A 20281-nucleotide genomic window follows, 5' to 3' on the forward strand; every position below is an offset into this window, starting at 1 on the left:
ATGAGAATGGAAGACATCTATAGAGACACAGCCACGAATATAATTATTTCTACAAGTACATCTACAAGGTATACAGTCCTAGCTGACATCAATGACACGCTACTGTATAGAAAGCCTCTTGTTATGCTGAGCATTTCGGGAAAATTAGGTCAGTTTTGTCCCAGGATGCGACCCACACCAGTCCACTAACACCCAGGATGCCACCCACACCAGTCCACTAACACCCAGGTACCCATTTTTATACTGATGGGTGAACATGGACAGCAGGTGTCTTAAGAAATGCTTCAACAAGACGTCGACTATGAAGGCTTGAAGAAGAGTAGACAGTTTTAGACTGTGATCTCTAACATGATAGTAAAGAGCATTATTGGTGACAGTATGGCCCGTGGCCTGGTGGCAAGAGCACTAGCTTCACACGGTGAGGGTTCGGGCTAGATTCACGGCAAGGGTGGAAACATTGGGCGTGTTTCCTTACACCTGTTGTCGATGTTCACCCATCAGTAAAGAGGGTACCTGGGTGTTAGTCGACTAGTGTTTATCTGGAGTTTATCTGGACAGAGTTCCGGGGGTCAACGCCCCCGCGGCCCGGTCTGTGACCAGGCCTCCTTAGTGTGAGTCGCATCCCGGGACAAAATTGTAGTAAGTCATTGATGTCAGATAGGCCTATATCCTTGTAGATGTACTTATAGTAGATAAAGATATTATTATTACTATTCCTACATAGGCCATCTAACACCGGGGTAAGAAAGCCTCACACACAAGAAAACCAACACGTCAAAACCTGTCACTCAACAGCTGTCTTGCCTGGAGTGAGTAAACATCAGGATGTAAGCGACGCTTCCTTACCCTTCTTTCAGAGTGCAGGCACAGTACATTCCACCTCCAGGACTCCAGTCCAAGTAACCAGGTTCCTTATAACTAATATGACCGGTAGTAAAGAGGTAAATACAAGGCAATGTTCCTGAGAGAACACCTGCTTCATTGCAACCAGAGTTCATTAGTATCCAGTAACGATCAGAATTGCAATGTTATTTTTTTGTGCTTATTTGGGGTAGCAGGTTAAGTTAGGTTGGGAGACTATCATAACCCAACCCAACCCAACCCAACCACACAAAACGTAACCTAACATGAAATAACATTACCTAACGTAACAAGAAGTAAAACGAACAGCATTTAAATCTTTATTTAATCATTGAGAGTATGACGTTAATCTAGACTCCAGAAGTTAGAAATTTCACTAATATAAGGGCACATACAGACTCATCAGACATCAGTAAGAGACAGACTCATCATACATCAGTAAGAGACAGACTCATCAGACATCAGTAAGAGACAGACTCATCAGACATCAGTAAGAGACAGACTCATCAGATATCAGTAAGAGACAGACTCATCAGACATCAGTAAGAAACAGACTCATCGTACATCAGTAAGAAACAGACTCATCAGATATCAGTAAGAAACAGACTCATCAGACATCAGTAAGAGACAGACTCATCAGATATCAGTAAGAGACAGACTCATCAGACATCAGTAAGAAACAGACTCATCGTACATCAGTAAGAAACAGACTCATCAGATATCAGTAAGAGACAGACTCATCAGACATCAGTAAGAGACAGACTCATCATACATCAGTAAAAGACAGACTCATCAGACATCAGTAAGATACAGACTCATCAGGAAAGCACTGCAAAGTATGGCACTGCCAGAGAAAGCACTGCAAAGTATGGCACTACCAGGGAAGGCACTGCTGAGTATTGCCCTTTCAAGGAAGGCACTGATAAGTATGGCACTGCAAGAAATGGCACTGCCAGGGAAGGCACTGCAAAGTATGGCATTGCCAGGGACGGCACTGCTAAGTATGGAACTGCCTGAGTAGGCACTGCTAAGTATAGCACTGCCAGAGTAGGCACTGCCAGGGAAGGCACTGCTAAATATTGCACTGTCAGGGAAAGCAGTGCTAAGTATGGCATTACCAGAAAAGACATTTCCAATTATGGCACTACCGGGAAGTCACTTCCAATTACGGCACTGCCTGATAAGCACTGGTAAGTATATCATTGCCAGGGAAGGCATTTCCAATTATAGCACTGCCTGGGAAGGCACTGGTAAGTATGGCACTGCCAGGGAAGGCACTGCAAAGTATGGCTCTGCCAGGTAAGGCACTACAAAGTATGGCATTGCCAGGGAAGGTACTGTAAAGTATGGCACTTCCAGGGAAGGCATTACAAAATATGGCACTGCAAAATAGGCACTACCAGGGAAGGCACTGCTAGGTATGACTCTGTCAGGGAACTTACTGGTAAGTTTTTCACCGTCAGGGAACGCACTGGTAAGAATGGCACTGCAAAGTATGGCACTGCAAGGGAAGGCACTGATAAATATGGCACTTCCAGGGAAGGCACTGCTAAGTATGGTACTGCCAGGGAAGGCACTTCAAGGTATGGCACTGCCAGGGAAGGCACTTCAAGGTATGGCACTGCCAGGGAAGGCACTGCAAAGTATGGTACTGCCAGGGAAGGAATTTCAAGGTATGGCACTGCCAGGGAAGGCACTTCAAGATATGGCACTGCCAGGGAAGGCACTTCAAGATATGGCACTGCCAGTGAAGGCACTGCAAAGTATGGCACTGCCAGGGAAGGCACTGCTAAGTATGACACTGCCAGGGAAGGCACTGCTAAGTATGACACTGCCAGGGAAGGCACTGCAAAGTTTGGCACTGCCAGGGAAGGCACTGCTAAATATGGCACTGCCAGGGAAGGCACTGCTAAGTATGACACTGCCAGGGAAGGCACTGCTAAATATGGCACTGCCAGGGAAGACATTAATGTTGGGAACTCCTGGTGGCGCAGATATTTACAAATAAAACAATGATTTCAACTAATTATATTTACTAATTCAAGTTTGTAAACACAATGTGTTCACACACTCGCATGAATAATATCATTGTTTATGTGTGTGTGTGTGTGTGTGTGTGTGTGTGTGTATGTGTATGTGTATGTGTGTGTGTGTGTGTGTGTGTGTGTGTGTGTGTGTGTGTGTGTGTGTGTGTGTGTGTGTGTGTGTGTGTGTGTGTGTGTGTGTGTGTGTGTGCGTGTGTGTGTGTATGTGTTTACGAAGCACTGACGCACGTATCAGTATCCTTGTATTGTAACTGAACCTTCACGACACTGCAGTATCTCTGTAGTGTAACACCTTCACGACACTGCAGAATCCCTCTCATGTTATTGAGCTTCAGCAGCACCACACACTGCAGTATCAGCTCCTGGTCTTGGTGTTGGTTTTCAGCTGTTGATTTTGATGATGATCTGCAGTTGCTGGTCTTCTTGGTGATATATTAGCAGATATGTAAGTACTTGTGGCATGCAAAGAGTATGTTACACTTTATTCGGCGTATGTACACACTCCCATATAGGCTGCCTCCCAACCAGCGAACCGGATGCTAAGGGTTTAGCGATCAAACATGAGATAAATATCATCTTTGATGCTGTGGCCAGCCTGAGGAAGCAAGGGAACCTGGCCCTGATTGCAACTTGGGACGTACACAAGGCCTTCGACAGCCTGTGGCACGAAGGACTCATTTCCAAACTTGCCGACCACCCAGATCACAATTGGACCTTTCTCAGGCTCATATACAACTCCTTAACAAGTAGAAATATCATTCCCACCTTTCATGGTACGGCAGCAACACCCTTCACGGCGACAGCTGGAGTGCCACAAGGCTCTTGTCTCAGCCCTATACTCATAAATATATATGTCAACGACCTCCCCCAACCTGAACACAATGATACCATCATCACCTAATTTGCAGAGGATGTTATCCATCCCATCTCTGGTGCAAACAAATATAGGAGAGCAATAGAGAAAATGAGCAAAAAACTACGGAGAACAGCTAAGAGGGAGAAAAAGTGGAGAATCACAACCAACCCAGATAAAGTCCACAACAGCACCATCGGTTGTTTAGCAACAACCATAGAAGCTAAAGGGGGTATTTCCATCAGAGGTACACGAATCGCTATCAGAAATCAAAACAAGTTCCTGGGGTATGAGATCGACAGATTACTCCACTTCACATCCCACATAACCAAACAAGTGAACCTAGCAAAAGCCCGTCCCGGCCAACTTTTCCGATTCAATGCAGCTCCCCCCACATCAAGAAACACCTGTACAAGATGATGATCAGACCTATGCTAGAATACCCTTCCGTACCCATGTCATTAATAACTAAAACCAACATACTAAAACTCAAAAGAGTCCAGAACAGAGCCCTCCGCTTTATCACTGGCACCAGGTTCAGAGACAGAATCAGGACGGAAGACCTGCATACACAACAGAGAATCACTGCAATTAACGTCAGGCTAGACAAACTAAAGAAAGAGACAACTATATGACATACAGGAACTCTATGTACCTGGCAGAGAGAACCCACCCCAACCATCGAACACTACCGACTACACCATCAACACCCCTCCTCCCCCTCCCACAGATCCCAAAGAATGATCCTCCAACAAAGAGTTCGACGTTTCATCCACAAGGAGAACTTCCCTCGACCAAGAATCCTGAGTAACCTCCCCGAAGAATTAGAAGAATGGCTACCACCAGAACCATTATACGTCCAATAACATGGATTAACGCTACCCAATTTTGGGTGACCTACTTCTGTCAATCAACACCTTACAGCTAACATTGTAACATCTGCAACAATCCTACAGCAGGACACCACGTCAGAAACTGCTTAGCCAACCAACTCTGGGCCAGCAACCAACCTCCATCAAACGACCTGCAACTACAACCTGCAGCTGCAGCCTTACGACCGACCTCTTGCGCGAAAAAAAACAGCAACTGCGAACAGTATGCATCCTTCCAATTCAATGGCACACCCGTATACAGGTGGTATAGCGGTGTGCAGTTGATGGGCAGGAAGTATACCTATCTTATAAATCCAACTTTTTTATGAATAACACAACATGCACACACACTTATTTAAATTGCACCAAAGTGGTTAGGCCACTTACGTTTAAAAACCCAACCTCCCCACCACCCTCCCAACCCTTTCCCATTTCCATCCTTACCCATCCTTCTTTCTTCCCCATCTTACCAAAGCTCTGGTCAGAAACTCGACCTCGACCTTTGGTGAAGGAAAATATAACTTAATTCTACTGCTGTGTTTATTTTGCTTCACCAGTTACTACCAGGTCAACAGACCAACAGTACCTGTGTTCGTAATAGTACTGAATAATTGTATTGAAAGCGTCTGTTTTTGCCTGTTTCGTCAGTTATGATGGTAATATTGATGGTAGTATTGATGGTAGTATTGATGGTAGTATTGATGGTAGTATTGATGGTAGTATTGATGGTAGTATTGATGGTAGTATTGATGGTAGTATTGATGGTAGTATTGACGGTAGTATTGATGGTAGTATCGATGGTAGTATTGATGGTAGTATTGATGGTAGTATTGATGGTAGTATTGATGGTAGTAATGATGGTAGTATTGATGGTAGTATTGATGGTAGTATTGATGGTAGTATTGATGGTAGTATTGATGGTAGTATTGACGGTAGTATTGATGGTAGTATTGATGGTAGTATTGATGGTAGTATTGATGGTAGTATTGATGGTAGTATTGACGGTAGTATTGATGGTAGTATTGATGGTAGTATTGATGGTAGTATTGATGGTAGTATTGATGGTAGTATTGATGGTAGTATTGATGGTAGTATTGACGGTAGTATTGATGGTAGTATTGATGGTAGTATCGATGGTAGTATTGATGGTAGTATTGATGGTAGTATTGATGGTAGTATTGATGGTAGTATTGATGGTAGTATTGATGGTAGTATTGATGGTAGTATTGATGGTAGTATTGATGGTAGTATTGATGGTAGTATTGATGGTAGTATTGATGGTAGTATTGATGGTAGTATTGATGGTAGTATTGACGGTAGTATTGATGGTAGTATTGATGGTAGTATTGATGGTACCATTGATGGTAGTATTGATGGTAGTATTGACGGTAGTATTGATGGTAGTATTGATGGTAGTATTGATGGTAGTATTGATGGTAGTATTGACGGTAGTATTGATGGTAGTATTAATGGTAGTATTGATGGTAGTATTGATGGTAGTATTGATGGTAGTATTGATGGTAGTATTGATGGTAGTATTGACGGTAGTATTGATGGTAGTATTGATGGTAGTATTGATGGTAGTATTGATGGTAGTATTGATGGTAGTATTGATGGTAGTATTGATGGTCGTATCGATGGTAGTATTGATGGTAGTATTGATGGTAGTATTGATGGTAGTATTGATGGTAGTATTGATGGTAGTATTGATGGTAGTATTGATGGTAGTATTAAAAACCTGAAGGAAGCCTTTTTTTAAGAAATTCCCAATAACTTCCAACATTCAGTTCTTCATGCAGATTAAGTTTGTTGCTGGTATTTAAAAAAATAATAATTCCTTTCCGTATACATTTATCCATACATTTTAATTTATTAAGTTATTATTCTTGTTATGAGGCTTGGAGACCCGGGTCGTAGAGGCGAGGATTCTTGCAACAGTTAACAGATGACCGGTGATGTAATCCAAGGCTCGACAGATTTACTTTTCTGAGAGTAAAACTTGAGCCCTTATGCCTAACACTTAAAATTTGTTTACTAATCTGAGATTATATGACAGCTGTATTTTCCTTCACTGAGAATTCGGCACAGTTTAAAAACATGAGTTTAAGATTATTTTGATGGGAAGACTTAGTGAGCTTATCATTTTTAAGAGGCTGACTCACCGGATTGTCAGGGAAGTTTAGCCTAGCAAAACCACTTCAGGTTTAGCTAAGTCATATATGATCTAGCAGATGTTGTTTAACTTTGTTGATGTCCCTACTGATCCTGTCCTTTCTTCAGCACTCATAAAGATGTCACTGTAGTGGAGTCAAAGGCGATGTTAGATGGAGGAAGCCAGGAGTGTTTCCTCGGGCCGACATTAATTTGAATGGAATATTAATTGTTCCCTCCACAATATTTCTGATACTCGTTGGTCAGCCATAGTTGAGTGTGCTAGACAGCATCCTGTACACCTGACTGTGAATCTTATACATGTGAAATCCTTTGAGTATATTTCTATAACTTCAATTTAACTGGAAGTTTGAAAAGCTAACCATACCACGGGCGGGATTTGAACCCGCGATCAGAGAGTCTCAAAACTCCAAATCGTCGCGGGTTCAGATCCCGCCCGTAGTATGGTTTGTTTGCAATCGTGTCATTACGATTTCGTGAGTCATTTTGAAAAGCTATTGACTATAGAAACAACAGTCTTTAAGTCAGAAAGGTCGAAAAAAAAGAGAGGTTAAAATTTGAGAAAACTTGACAGATCTTGTTTACTTACGACTACATCCCATTTATTTATCAGAATACAAGATTATAACCGAAAACATTGATATAACAGTCTCAATGTTAGAAAAAGAACAGAGTTTAGGAAGAGGATTACAAACCAAACAAACAGAAAATGACGAATACGAGCTGATGAAATTCAAGACATTTTTTTATTGTCTACACTGTTGATGATTGTCTACACTGTTGATGATTGTCTACACTGTTGATGATTGTCTACACTGTTGATGATTGTCTACACTGTTAATGATTGTCTACACTGTTGATGATTGTCTACACTGTTGATGATTGTCTACACTGTTGATGATTGTCTACACTGTTGATGATTGTCTACACTGTTGATGATTATCTGCACTTTTCATGTATTATTATCTACACTGTTGATGTATTATTATCTACACTGTTGATGTATTATTATCTACACTGTTGATGTATTATTATCTACACTGTTGATGTATTATTATCTACACTGTTGATGTATTATTATCTACACTGTTGATGTATTATTATCTACACTGTTGATGTATTATTATCTACACTGTTGATGTATTATTATCTACGCTGTTGATGTATTATTATCTACACTGTTGATGTATTATTATCTACACTGTTGATGTATTATTATCTACACTGTTGATGTATTATTATCTACACTGTTGATGTATTATTATCTACACTGTTGATGTATTATTATCTACGCTGTTGATGTATTATTATCTACGCTGTTGATGTATTATTATCTACACTGTTGATGTATTATTATCTACACTGTTGATGTATTATTATCTACACTGTTGATGTATTATTATCTACACTGTTGATGTATTATTATCTACACTGTTGATGTATTATTATCTACACTGTTGATGTATTATTATCTACACTGTTGATGTATTATTATCTACACTGTTGATGTATTATTATCTACACTGTTGATGTATTATTATCTACACTGTTGATGTATTATTATCTACACTGTTGATGTATTATTATCTACACTGTTGATGTATTATTATCTACACTGTTGATGTATTATTATCTACACTGTTGATGTATTATTATCTACACTGTTGATGTATTATTATCTACACTGTTGATGTATTATTATCTACACTGTTGATGTATTATTATCTACACTGTTGATGTATTATTATCTACGCTGTTGATGTATTATTATCTACACTGTTGATGTATTATTATCGACACTGTTGATCTATTATTATCTACACTGTTGATGTATTATTATCTTCACTGTTGATGTATTATTATCTACACTGTTGATGTATTATTATCTACACTGTTGATGTATTATTATCTACACTGTTGATGTATTATTATCTACGCTGTTGATGTATTATTATCTACACTGTTGATGTATTATTATCTACACTGTTGATGTATTATTATCTACACTGTTGATGTATTATTATCTACACTGTTGATGTATTATTATCTTCACTGTTGATGTATTATTATCTACACTGTTGATGTATTATTATCTACACTGTTGATGTATTATTATCTACACTGTTGATGTATTATTATCTACGCTGTTGATGTATTATTATCTACACTGTTGATGTATTATTATCTACACTGTTGATGTATTATTATCTACACTGTTGATGTATTATTATCTACACTGTTGATGTATTATTATCTTCACTGTTGATGTATTATTATCTACACTGTTGATGTATTATTATCTACACTGTTGATGTATTATTATCTACACTGTTGATGTATTATTATCTTCACTGTTGATGTATTATTATCTACACTGTTGATGTATTATTATCTACACTGTTGATGTATTATTATCTACACTGTTGATGTATTATTATCTACACTGTTGATGTATTATTATCTACACTGTTGATGTATTATTATCTACACTGTTGATGTATTTTTATCTACACTGTTGATGTATTATTATCTACACTGTTGATGTATTATTATCTACACTGTTGATGTATTATTATCTACACTGTTGATGTATTATTATCTACACTGTTGATGTATTATTATCTACACTGTTGATGTATTATTATCTACACTGTTGATGTATTATTATCTACACTGTTGATGTATTATTATCTACACTGTTGATGTATTATTATCTACACTGTTGATGTATTATTATCTACACTGTTGATGTATTATTATCTACACTGTTGATGTATTATTATCTACACTGTTGATGTATTATTATCTACACTGTTGATGTATTATTATCTACACTGTTGATGTATTATTATCTACGCTGTTGATGTATTATTATCTACACTGTTGATGTATTATTATCTACACTGTTGATGTATTATTATCTACACTGTTGATGTATTATTATCTACACTGTTGATGTATTATTATCTACACTGTTGATGTATTATTATCTACACTGTTGATGTATTATTGTCTACACTGTTGTCATTGCTAATAAAAATTTGAAAAATTCGTGCATTTTACCTTTGTGTGAATACAACATAAACAATACAACATAAACAATACAACATAAACAATACAACATAAACAATACAACATAAACAATACAACATAAACAATACAACATAAACAATACAACATAAACAATACAACATAAACAATACAACATAAACAATACAACATAAACAATACAACATAAACAATACAACATAAACAATACAACATAAACAATGCAACATAAACAATACAACATAAACAATACAACATAAACAATACAACATAAACAATACAACATAAACAATACAACATAAACAATACAACATAAACAATACAACATAAACAATACAACATAAACAATACAACATAAACAATACAACATAATCAATACAACATAAACAATACAACATAAACAATACAACATAAACAATACAACATAAACAATACAACATAAACAATACAACATAAGCAATACAACATAAGCAATACAACATAAACAATACAACATAAACAATACAACATAAACAATGCAACATAAACAATACAACATAAACAATGCAACATAAACAATGCAACATAAACAATACAACATAAACAATACAACATAAACAATAGAACATAAAGAATACAACATAAACAATACAACATAAACAATACAACATAAACAATACAACATAAACAATACAACATAAACAATACAACATAAACAATACAACATAAACAATACAACATAAACAATACAACATAAACAATACAACATAAACAATACAACATAAACAATGCAACATAAACAATGCAACATAAACAATACAACATAAACAATACAACATAAACAATACAACATAAACAATACAACATAAACAATACAACATAAACAATACAACATAAACAATACAACATAAACAATACAACATAAACAATACAATATAAACAATACAACATAAACAATGCAACATAAACAATACAACATAAACAATGCAACATAAACAATGCAACATAAACAATACAACATAAACAATACAACATAAACAATAGAACATAAAGAATACAACATAAACAATACAACATAAACAATACAACATAAACAATACAACATAAACAATACAACATAAACAATACAACATAAACAATACAACATAAACAATACAACATAAACAATACAACATAAACAATGCAACATAAACAATACAACATAAACAATGCAACATAAACAATGCAACATAAACAATACAACATAAACAATACAACATAAACAATAGAACATAAAGAATACAACATAAACAATACAACATAAACAATATAACATAAACAATACAACATAAACAATACAACATAAACAATACAACATAAACAATACAACATAAACAATACAACATAAACAATACAACATAAACAATACAACATAAACAATACAACATAAACAATGCAACATAAACAATACAACATAAACAATACAACATAAACAATACAACATAAACAATACAACATAAACAATACAACATAAACAATACAACATAAACAATACAACATAAACAATACAACATAATGCAACATAAACAATACAACATAAACAATACAACATAAACAATACAACATAAACAATACAACATAAACAATACAACATAAACAATACAACATAAACAATGCAACATAAACAATACAACATAAACAATACAACATAAACAACACAACATAAACAATACAACATAAACAATACAACATAAACAATACAACATAAACAATACAACATAAACAATACAACATAAACAATACAACATAAACAATACAACATAAACAATGCAACATAAACAATACAACATAAACAATACAACATAAACAATACAACATAAACAATGCAACATAAACAATGCAACATAAACAATACAACATAAACAATACAACATAAACAATACAACATAAACAATACAACATAAACAATACAACATAAACAATACAACATAAACAATAAAACATAAACAATACAACATAAACAATACAACATAAACAATACAACATAAACAATACAACATAAACAATACAACATAAACAATGCAACATAAACAATGCAACATAAACAATACAACATAAACAATACAACATAAACAATACAACATAAACAATACAACATAAACAATACAACATAAACAATACAACATAAACAATACAACATAAACAATACAACATAAACAATACAACATAAACAATACAACATAATCAATACAACATAAACAATACAACATAAACAATACAACATAAGCAATAAAACATAAGCAATACAACATAAGCAATACTACATAAGCAATACAACATAAGCAATACAACATAAACAATACAACATAAACAATACAACATAAACAATACAACATAAACAATACAACATAAACAATACAACATAAACAATACAACATAAACAATACAACATAAACAATACAACATAAACAATACAACATAAACAATACAACATAAACAATACAACATAAACAATACAACATAAACAATACAACATAATCAATACAACATAAACAATACAACATAAACAATACAACATAAACAATACAACATAAACAATACAACATAAGCAATACAACATAAGCAATACAACATAAACAATACAACATAAACAATACAACATAAACAATGCAACATAAACAATACAACATAAACAATGCAACATAAACAATGCAACATAAACAATACAACATAAACAATACAACATAAACAATAGAACATAAAGAATACAACATAAACAATACAACATAAACAATACAACATAAACAATACAACATAAACAATACAACATAAACAATACAACATAAACAATACAACATAAACAATACAACATAAACAATACAACATAAACAATACAACATAAACAATGCAACATAAACAATGCAACATAAACAATACAACATAAACAATACAACATAAACAATACAACATAAACAATACAACATAAACAATACAACATAAACAATACAACATAAACAATACAACATAAACAATACAACATAAACAATACAACATAAACAATGCAACATAAACAATACAACATAAACAATGCAACATAAACAATACAACATAAACAATACAACATAAACAATACAACATAAACAATACAACATAAACAATACAACATAAACAATGCAACATAAACAATACAACATAAACAATACAACATAAACAATACAACATAAACAATGCAACATAAACAATGCAACATAAACAATACAACATAAACAATACAACATAAACAATACAACATAAACAATACAACATAAACAATACAACATAAACAATACAACATAAACAATACAACATAAACAATACAACATAAACAATACAACATAAACAATACAACATAAACAATGCAACATAAACAATGCAACATAAACAATACAACATAAACAATACAACATAAACAATACAACATAAACAATACAACATAAACAATACAACATAAACAATACAACATAAACAATACAACATAAACAATACAACATAAACAATACAACATAATCAATACAACATAATCAATACAACATAAACAATACAACATAAGCAATACAACATAAGCAATACAACATAAGCAATACAACATAAGCAATACAACATAAGCAATACAACATAAACAATACAACCTAAACAATACAACCTAAACAATACAACATAAACAATACAACATAAACAATACAACATAAACAATACAACATAAACAATACAACATAAACAATACAACATAAACAATACAACATAAACAATACAACATAAACAATACAACATAAACAATACAACATAAACAATACAACATAAACAATACAACATAAACAATACAACATAAACAATACAACATAAACAATACAACATAAACAATACAACATAAACAATACAACATAAACAATGTTCCTTTACCTGATACACTGCATTAAATTCATAAAGGGAGCGCTAAACCCTTAGGGACCAGTCATCATCTGAGGGGATTCGGGGACATTCAGGCTTAATTTACGGAACTGAAGCAGAACTTCAATACCTTAGATCAAGAGCCTGCAAGTATCATCAAGGAACCTCCCGTGAGAGGACTAAGCCATTATAAAAACTGGAAGATATTGGGGACGGTGCAGTACGATCCTTGTGGGTTTAGCGCTTAGTTTTTATTATATTGAAAATTATTATGAGGAGAGAAACGTATTGGGGCCACCATAAAAATAATGAAGGAAAACATGTTGGAACTAGCAGCAATAATAGGAAGGAAAAGTGTTAGGGCCACCAGCATTATACTGAGGGAAAACACATTTCGGCCACCGGCATTATAAGAAGGGAAACGTGTTGGGAAGTGCCATTATCGTAAGGATGAAGACTTATTAAAGCCAGTATTATTTGGAAGAAAACGTGTTGCAGTAATCAACACTATCATCACAGAAACCTGTTGATAAACCAGCATTGTTATGAAGGGCAAAACGTGCTGGGACTGCCCACATTACAAGGAGAGAAAAGTTACGGCGTGCGTCATGTACAGTACGTTAAATATTTTACTCTACGTTTGTCATTCACATATTTAGTATACCCCCTTGGCCAGTCAACTAGCAATTCAGAGTGTAGCAGTTTGGGGCCCCACTGCTACGTTTCTTGGTAGTTCAACCGGCCAGTCACGTGAAAGTCATCCACCTCAGCCAAGGTGACGTCGTCAACGCACCTGGCTGAGAAAGGAGTCGTCCACTACCACTGGTCGTGACCACCGTTGCCCGGCCAGTCACGTGAAAGTCATCCACCTCAGCCAAGGTGACGTCGTCAACGCACCTGGCTGAGAAAGGAGTCGTCCACTACCACTGGTCGTGACCACCGTTGCCCGGCCAGTCACGTGAAAGTCATCCACCTCAGCCAAGGTGACGTCGTCAACGCACCTGGCTGAGAAAGGAGTCGTCCACTACCACTGGTCGTGACCACCGTTGCTTTGGGTGCCTCTCATTTGCACCATTTCCAGTCTAACTCTTATTTCTTTGTACTTAGTGTATATAATGGTGAAGGTATAAACGGGAAGGAAACTTGTTTGGGAAATTATCATTATCAAGAAGGAAATATTTGAGCCATCATTTAAAGGATGGAAACGTGTTAGGCCACCAGTATAAAAAGGAAGGAAACGTGTTTTGGCCACTAGCAGTAAGGAAAGAAACATGCTGGGGGCCATCAGCATGGCAAGGAGAAAAACGTATTGGTGTCACTTCCAGCATTATAAGGAAAGAAACGTGTTCGGAACGCATTTCTTTGGAAGAAAGAAACGTGTTGTCATCAACTTTTTAACAATTTAGGTTCGAGCCTTTAAACTCCGTCAAGAGAGATGTGAATGTGCACAGGAAACGAAAATAAAAGCGTTTCGTCTACCTTCATTATAAAGAAGGAAATGTGTTGGGGTTACTTGCATTAAAAGGAGGGAAATGTGTTTGAATTTCTACTGTTATAAGGTAGAAAACATGTTGGAGCCACTTGGGATTTAAGCAAAATGTGTTGGAACCACTAGTATTACAAGGGGGAAACGTGTTTTGGCCCCCACCAATATATGGATGGAAACGTGTTGGAGTCACCAGCTTTATGAAGAAAGAAACGTGTTAAGCATATAAACATTATTTAGAGGGAAACGCGCTGAGCCACTGGCATTATGCTGAGAGAAATGGAGTAGGGCTACTAACATTAAGAGGAGTGAAACGTGTTAGGGCCTTCATCATTATAGGAAAGAAATGTGTTTGGAGTCTCCAACATTTTAAGGAGGGAAACGTGTATGGGTCATATTACAAACACAGGTGATAGTTTAAGGCCTATAGCACCTGGTCGTAAAACTAGGTAAGCAAAACAAGGCAATTAGTAGGACAAAGCAGGGGCAAGACAAATACAGCAGGGGTAGATTTCTTTACCCTTGTATGCCTTCACCACTTACTTTCACCATGTACAATGTTAATACATTAAGATTTCAGAATATGTAATAGTGCAAACAAGAGACACTTGAGGGATCAGTGGTCACAACCAATGTTTGCAGAAGTCTGCCAACAAGTCAGGTGGTCAGAAGTAACGTCATCTTGGCTGAAGTAGCCGACTTCTACGTGATTGGCAAGTTGAACTGGATAGTAAGCGCAGCAGAGGGGCCCAGAACTGCTACACTCTGAATTGCCATTTCACTGGTCGGGAGGACATGCCAAATGGTTGTGCGACGAAGATCGAATAAAATGTAACATATTCGGGGCACGTCACAGGCCAAGAGCACGATAAGAAGGAAAACGTGTTTGGGCCAGGGGCAGTGTCAGAGGAAGGGGGAAGAGGCAGAGCTTTTATTCCTGGGTCCATGCCTATTGTGGGGGACGTGACTAGGTACTTTTATACATTATGAATTAACCGAGACTATAGGCTGTTTCCTGCCTATTACGACTGACACAAGCTGCTTCCTGATCATCTTAAACCAGAAAAACGTATGATTTGTTAAAGGATCTAAAGTTATCTGACGAGGTTCATTCAAATTTCTGTGGAATTCTTATCCATAAGAAATTCTTTGAGTGTGGCATTATGGCTTCTTTCGTTAAACTTTCTGAGAGCTTTTGACTAAACAAATGTATTCAAGCCAAAAGTTTAACAATAGACAGAGAGATTGAAAATTTAGAAACCTTGACGGAGGATCCTGTTTATATAAGAAATAACAGGTTTGCAATCTCTCCAGAATGTAAGTTTATTACTGCAAACATTGGTATAATAGCCTGACAGTCAGGAAAAATGGAAAGCTTAGGAAGAGTCGTGGGTCTGCAGAGGAAACAATCAGCAAGGAGATGACAGATACGAGTTCATAAAACCAATTTAAAACTAAAGTTTTTTTAAGCTCCACATGATTGTTTTATTGGAAGCATGAAAAGATGATATGAGGATGTATAAAAGCTAGTCCAATTTCTGGGTATTGTAGCATAATACACACATTGGATTACTTCTTCATGATAAACTTGATATTTTAGCCAAGAAAATACCCCGAGAAGAAAATGTAGAATATAATTTTGGTTTATCTGTGTCTAAGTTTAAGAATAATATTAAGAGATAAGTATATAATGAAAGTGAAGGTTATAGGAATGCAGTTAGAAGGCTGAGTAGATCTATAACTCATTATAATAACATGAACGTAGGTAAGTACGTTTATGGAACAACCTGCAATGTGAACTGACTGATTGATGTAGTAACCAGGCTTAGGCTTGGTTACAAATTTTGCAGACGCACTGGTGATCAAGTCAACAGCAGAGTATGTGGCCAACCCTTAGGCCACTATCTTGAATATAGAGATACATCAAGATATCTTAATCAAAATAAAATACCAGACTTATTAAGTAAGTTTCCTAAAATTGCTTGCAGCAGATGAGTGAACTATAGATACAAATCCAAATGTAAACCCTTTTGGAGCCTAGTTCCCAGGCCTTTGGCGTATAAATATGGTCTTGCGCTACCCTCCACAGGATGGATATGGGATGCACAATAAACTAGCCACTTCGACGGTAAAATCTAATTTAATCTACCGTAAGAAGAGTCGATGATGTTACAGAAAAAAATGGAAATCGTTGCGGCATTGTAAACATGACGTAGATGTTACCCAGGATCTCGTGAAGGAATTACGGAATGTCAAAAGTATTCAATCAACAAATATAGGAAAAAAAGCTTTCCAGTGTTTCAGTTACATAAGAGTTTATGGTAGAAAACACAATTAAACATGTGACTGCAAATATAACAATAGGAAATGAAATCTGAGTGCTTTAGTGTGCTTACACACATACATACACACACACACACGCACACACACACACACACATACACACACACACACACACACACACACACACACACACACACACACACACACACACACACACACACACACACACACACACACACACACTGGAAAATTTCATGCACCAACACGTAAGGGACACTACAAGAGAGAGAGGAGAGGATGAACCAGCAAGACTGGGCCTAGTATTCACCTTGAGTAGTGCAGATATTGAGGACATCACATATGACAGACCCCTTGGGGCCAGCGGTCATGTGATTTTAAGCTTCGAATACACAATAGAGCTACAAGTGGAGGGGGAAGCAGGAAGGCCAGGACAAATGAAGCCAAACTACAAGAAAGGGGACTACACGGGAAAGAGGAACTTCCTGAACGGGGTTCAGTGGGACAGAGAACTGGCAGGGAAGCCAGTTAATGAGATGATGGAATATGTAGCAACAATGTGCAAGGAGGCTGAGGAGAGGTTTGTACCCAAGGGTAACAGGACTAATGAAAAAGCCATGATGAGCCCATGGTTCACCCAAAGGTGCAGGGAGGCAAAAACCAAGTATGCTAGGGAATGGAAGAAATATAGAAGGCAAAGGACCCAGGAGAATAAGGAGAGCAGTCGTAGAGCCAGAAATGAATATGCACAGATAAGAAGAGAGGCCCAAAGACAATATGAAAACGACATAGCAGCGAAAGCCAAATCTGACCCGAAGCTGTTATACAGCCACATCAGGAGGAAAACAACAGTCAAGGACCAGGTAATCAGACTAAGGAAGGAAAGAGGAGAGACAACAAGAAATGACCGATTGATAAAGCTTGATAAAGCTCCTGGAGAGCGAAACGTTGCCACAATAAATGTCACATTAGTTGCACTTGTGTCCTTTTACTTTACATAATGTCGGTAATTCTACCAACTTTATTACACCGTCATACTGGAGACTCGTGAAAGCACCATCTCCTGGGTCGTCCAGCCACAGGCTTTAAAAACCTACAATAGTTTCTTCGTGCATATTTCGACTTCCGTCGAAAAATCCGAGCATTCCCACACTGACTCGGAGCAAAAGCCTCCTGAAGCTCCAAATAAGCCTCAGCGACTTGACAACTGTCAAGATTTTAATATGCACGAAGAAAGTATTGTAGGTTTTTAAAAGCCCGTGGCTGGATGACCCAGGAGAAGGCGCGTACAGGAGTCTCCAGCATGACGGAGGACAACACTGTCCACGCACATCATGTGGGGACAAGCCAAAGGCTTGAAGGAAATTTTAGCTGTTACTTCTTTGGAACCATCTTGGCTTCCAGTGGTGAAGGACGAGTGCGTCTCAGCGACCATAGTGTCTGTGCTTCCAGTAAACCTCAATCGAGGAGAAGGGATACACCATGTGCTGAAGATATGAAAAATGACGAAATAGGGTTTGATTGGTGTCAAGGGGTTTGATTGGTGTCAAGGGGTTTGATTGGTGTCAAGGGGTTTGATTGGTGTCAAGGGGTACGGGAGTTATTTCTTGAGTAGCTTTAGGTAGATGTCGTTTTGATAAGGACCTGCCTCGTATGGGCCAGTAGGCCTTCTGCAGTGTTCCTACATTCTTATGTTCTTATGTTCTTATGTTAAGTATGTGAGGAACTCAACAAGAGATTCAAAGAAGTGTTCACAGAGACAGAAGGGGCTCCAGAAAGACGGAGAGGTGGGGCACACCAAGTACTGGACACGGTACACACAACCAAGGAAGAAGTGAAGAGGCTTCTGAGTGAGCTAGTTACCTCAAAGGCAATGGGGCCAGATAACATCTCTCCATGGGTCCTGAGAGAGGGAGCAGAGGCGCTATGTGTACCCCTAACAACAATATTCAATACATCTATCGAAACAGGGAGATTGCCTGAGGCATGGAAGACAGCAAATGTAGTCCCAATCTTTAAAAAAGGAGACAGACATGAAGCACTAAACTACAGACCAGTGCCACTGACATGTATAGTATGCAAAGTCATGGAGAAGATTATCAGGAGAAGAGTGGTGGAACACCTAGAAAGGAATGATCTCATCAACAGCAGCCAACATGGTTTCAGGGATGGGAAATCCTGTGTCACAAACCTACTGGAGTTCTATGACATGGTGACAGCAGTAAGACAAGAGAGAGAGGGGTGGGTGGATTGCATTTTTTTGGACTGTAAGAAGGCGTTTGACACAGTTCCACACAAGAGATTAGTGCAAAAACTGGAGGACCAAGCAGGGATAACAGGGAAGGCACTACAATGGATCAGGGAATACTTGTCAGGAAGACAGCAGCGAGTCATGGTACGTGGCGAGGTGTCAGAGTGAGCACCTGTGACCAGCGGGATCCCACAGGGGTCAGTCCTAGGACCAGTGCTGTTTCTGGTAATTGTGAACGACATGACGGAAGGAATAGACTCCGAAGTGTCCCTGTTTGCAGATGACGTGAAGTTGATGAGAAGAATTCATTCGACTGAAGACCAGGCAGAACTACAAAGGGATCTGGACAGACTGCAGACCTGGTCCAGCAATTGACTCCTGGAGTTCAACCCCACCAAGTGCAAAGTCATGAAGATTGGGGATGGGCAAAGAAGACCACAGACGGAGTACAGTCTAGGGGGCCAGAGACTACAAACCTCACTCAAGGAAAAAGTTCTTGGGGTGAGT

This window comes from Cherax quadricarinatus, chromosome 39 (assembly GCF_038502225.1).
Source record: "Cherax quadricarinatus isolate ZL_2023a chromosome 39, ASM3850222v1, whole genome shotgun sequence".
In the NCBI taxonomy this organism is placed as follows: Eukaryota; Metazoa; Arthropoda; class Malacostraca; order Decapoda; family Parastacidae; genus Cherax; species Cherax quadricarinatus.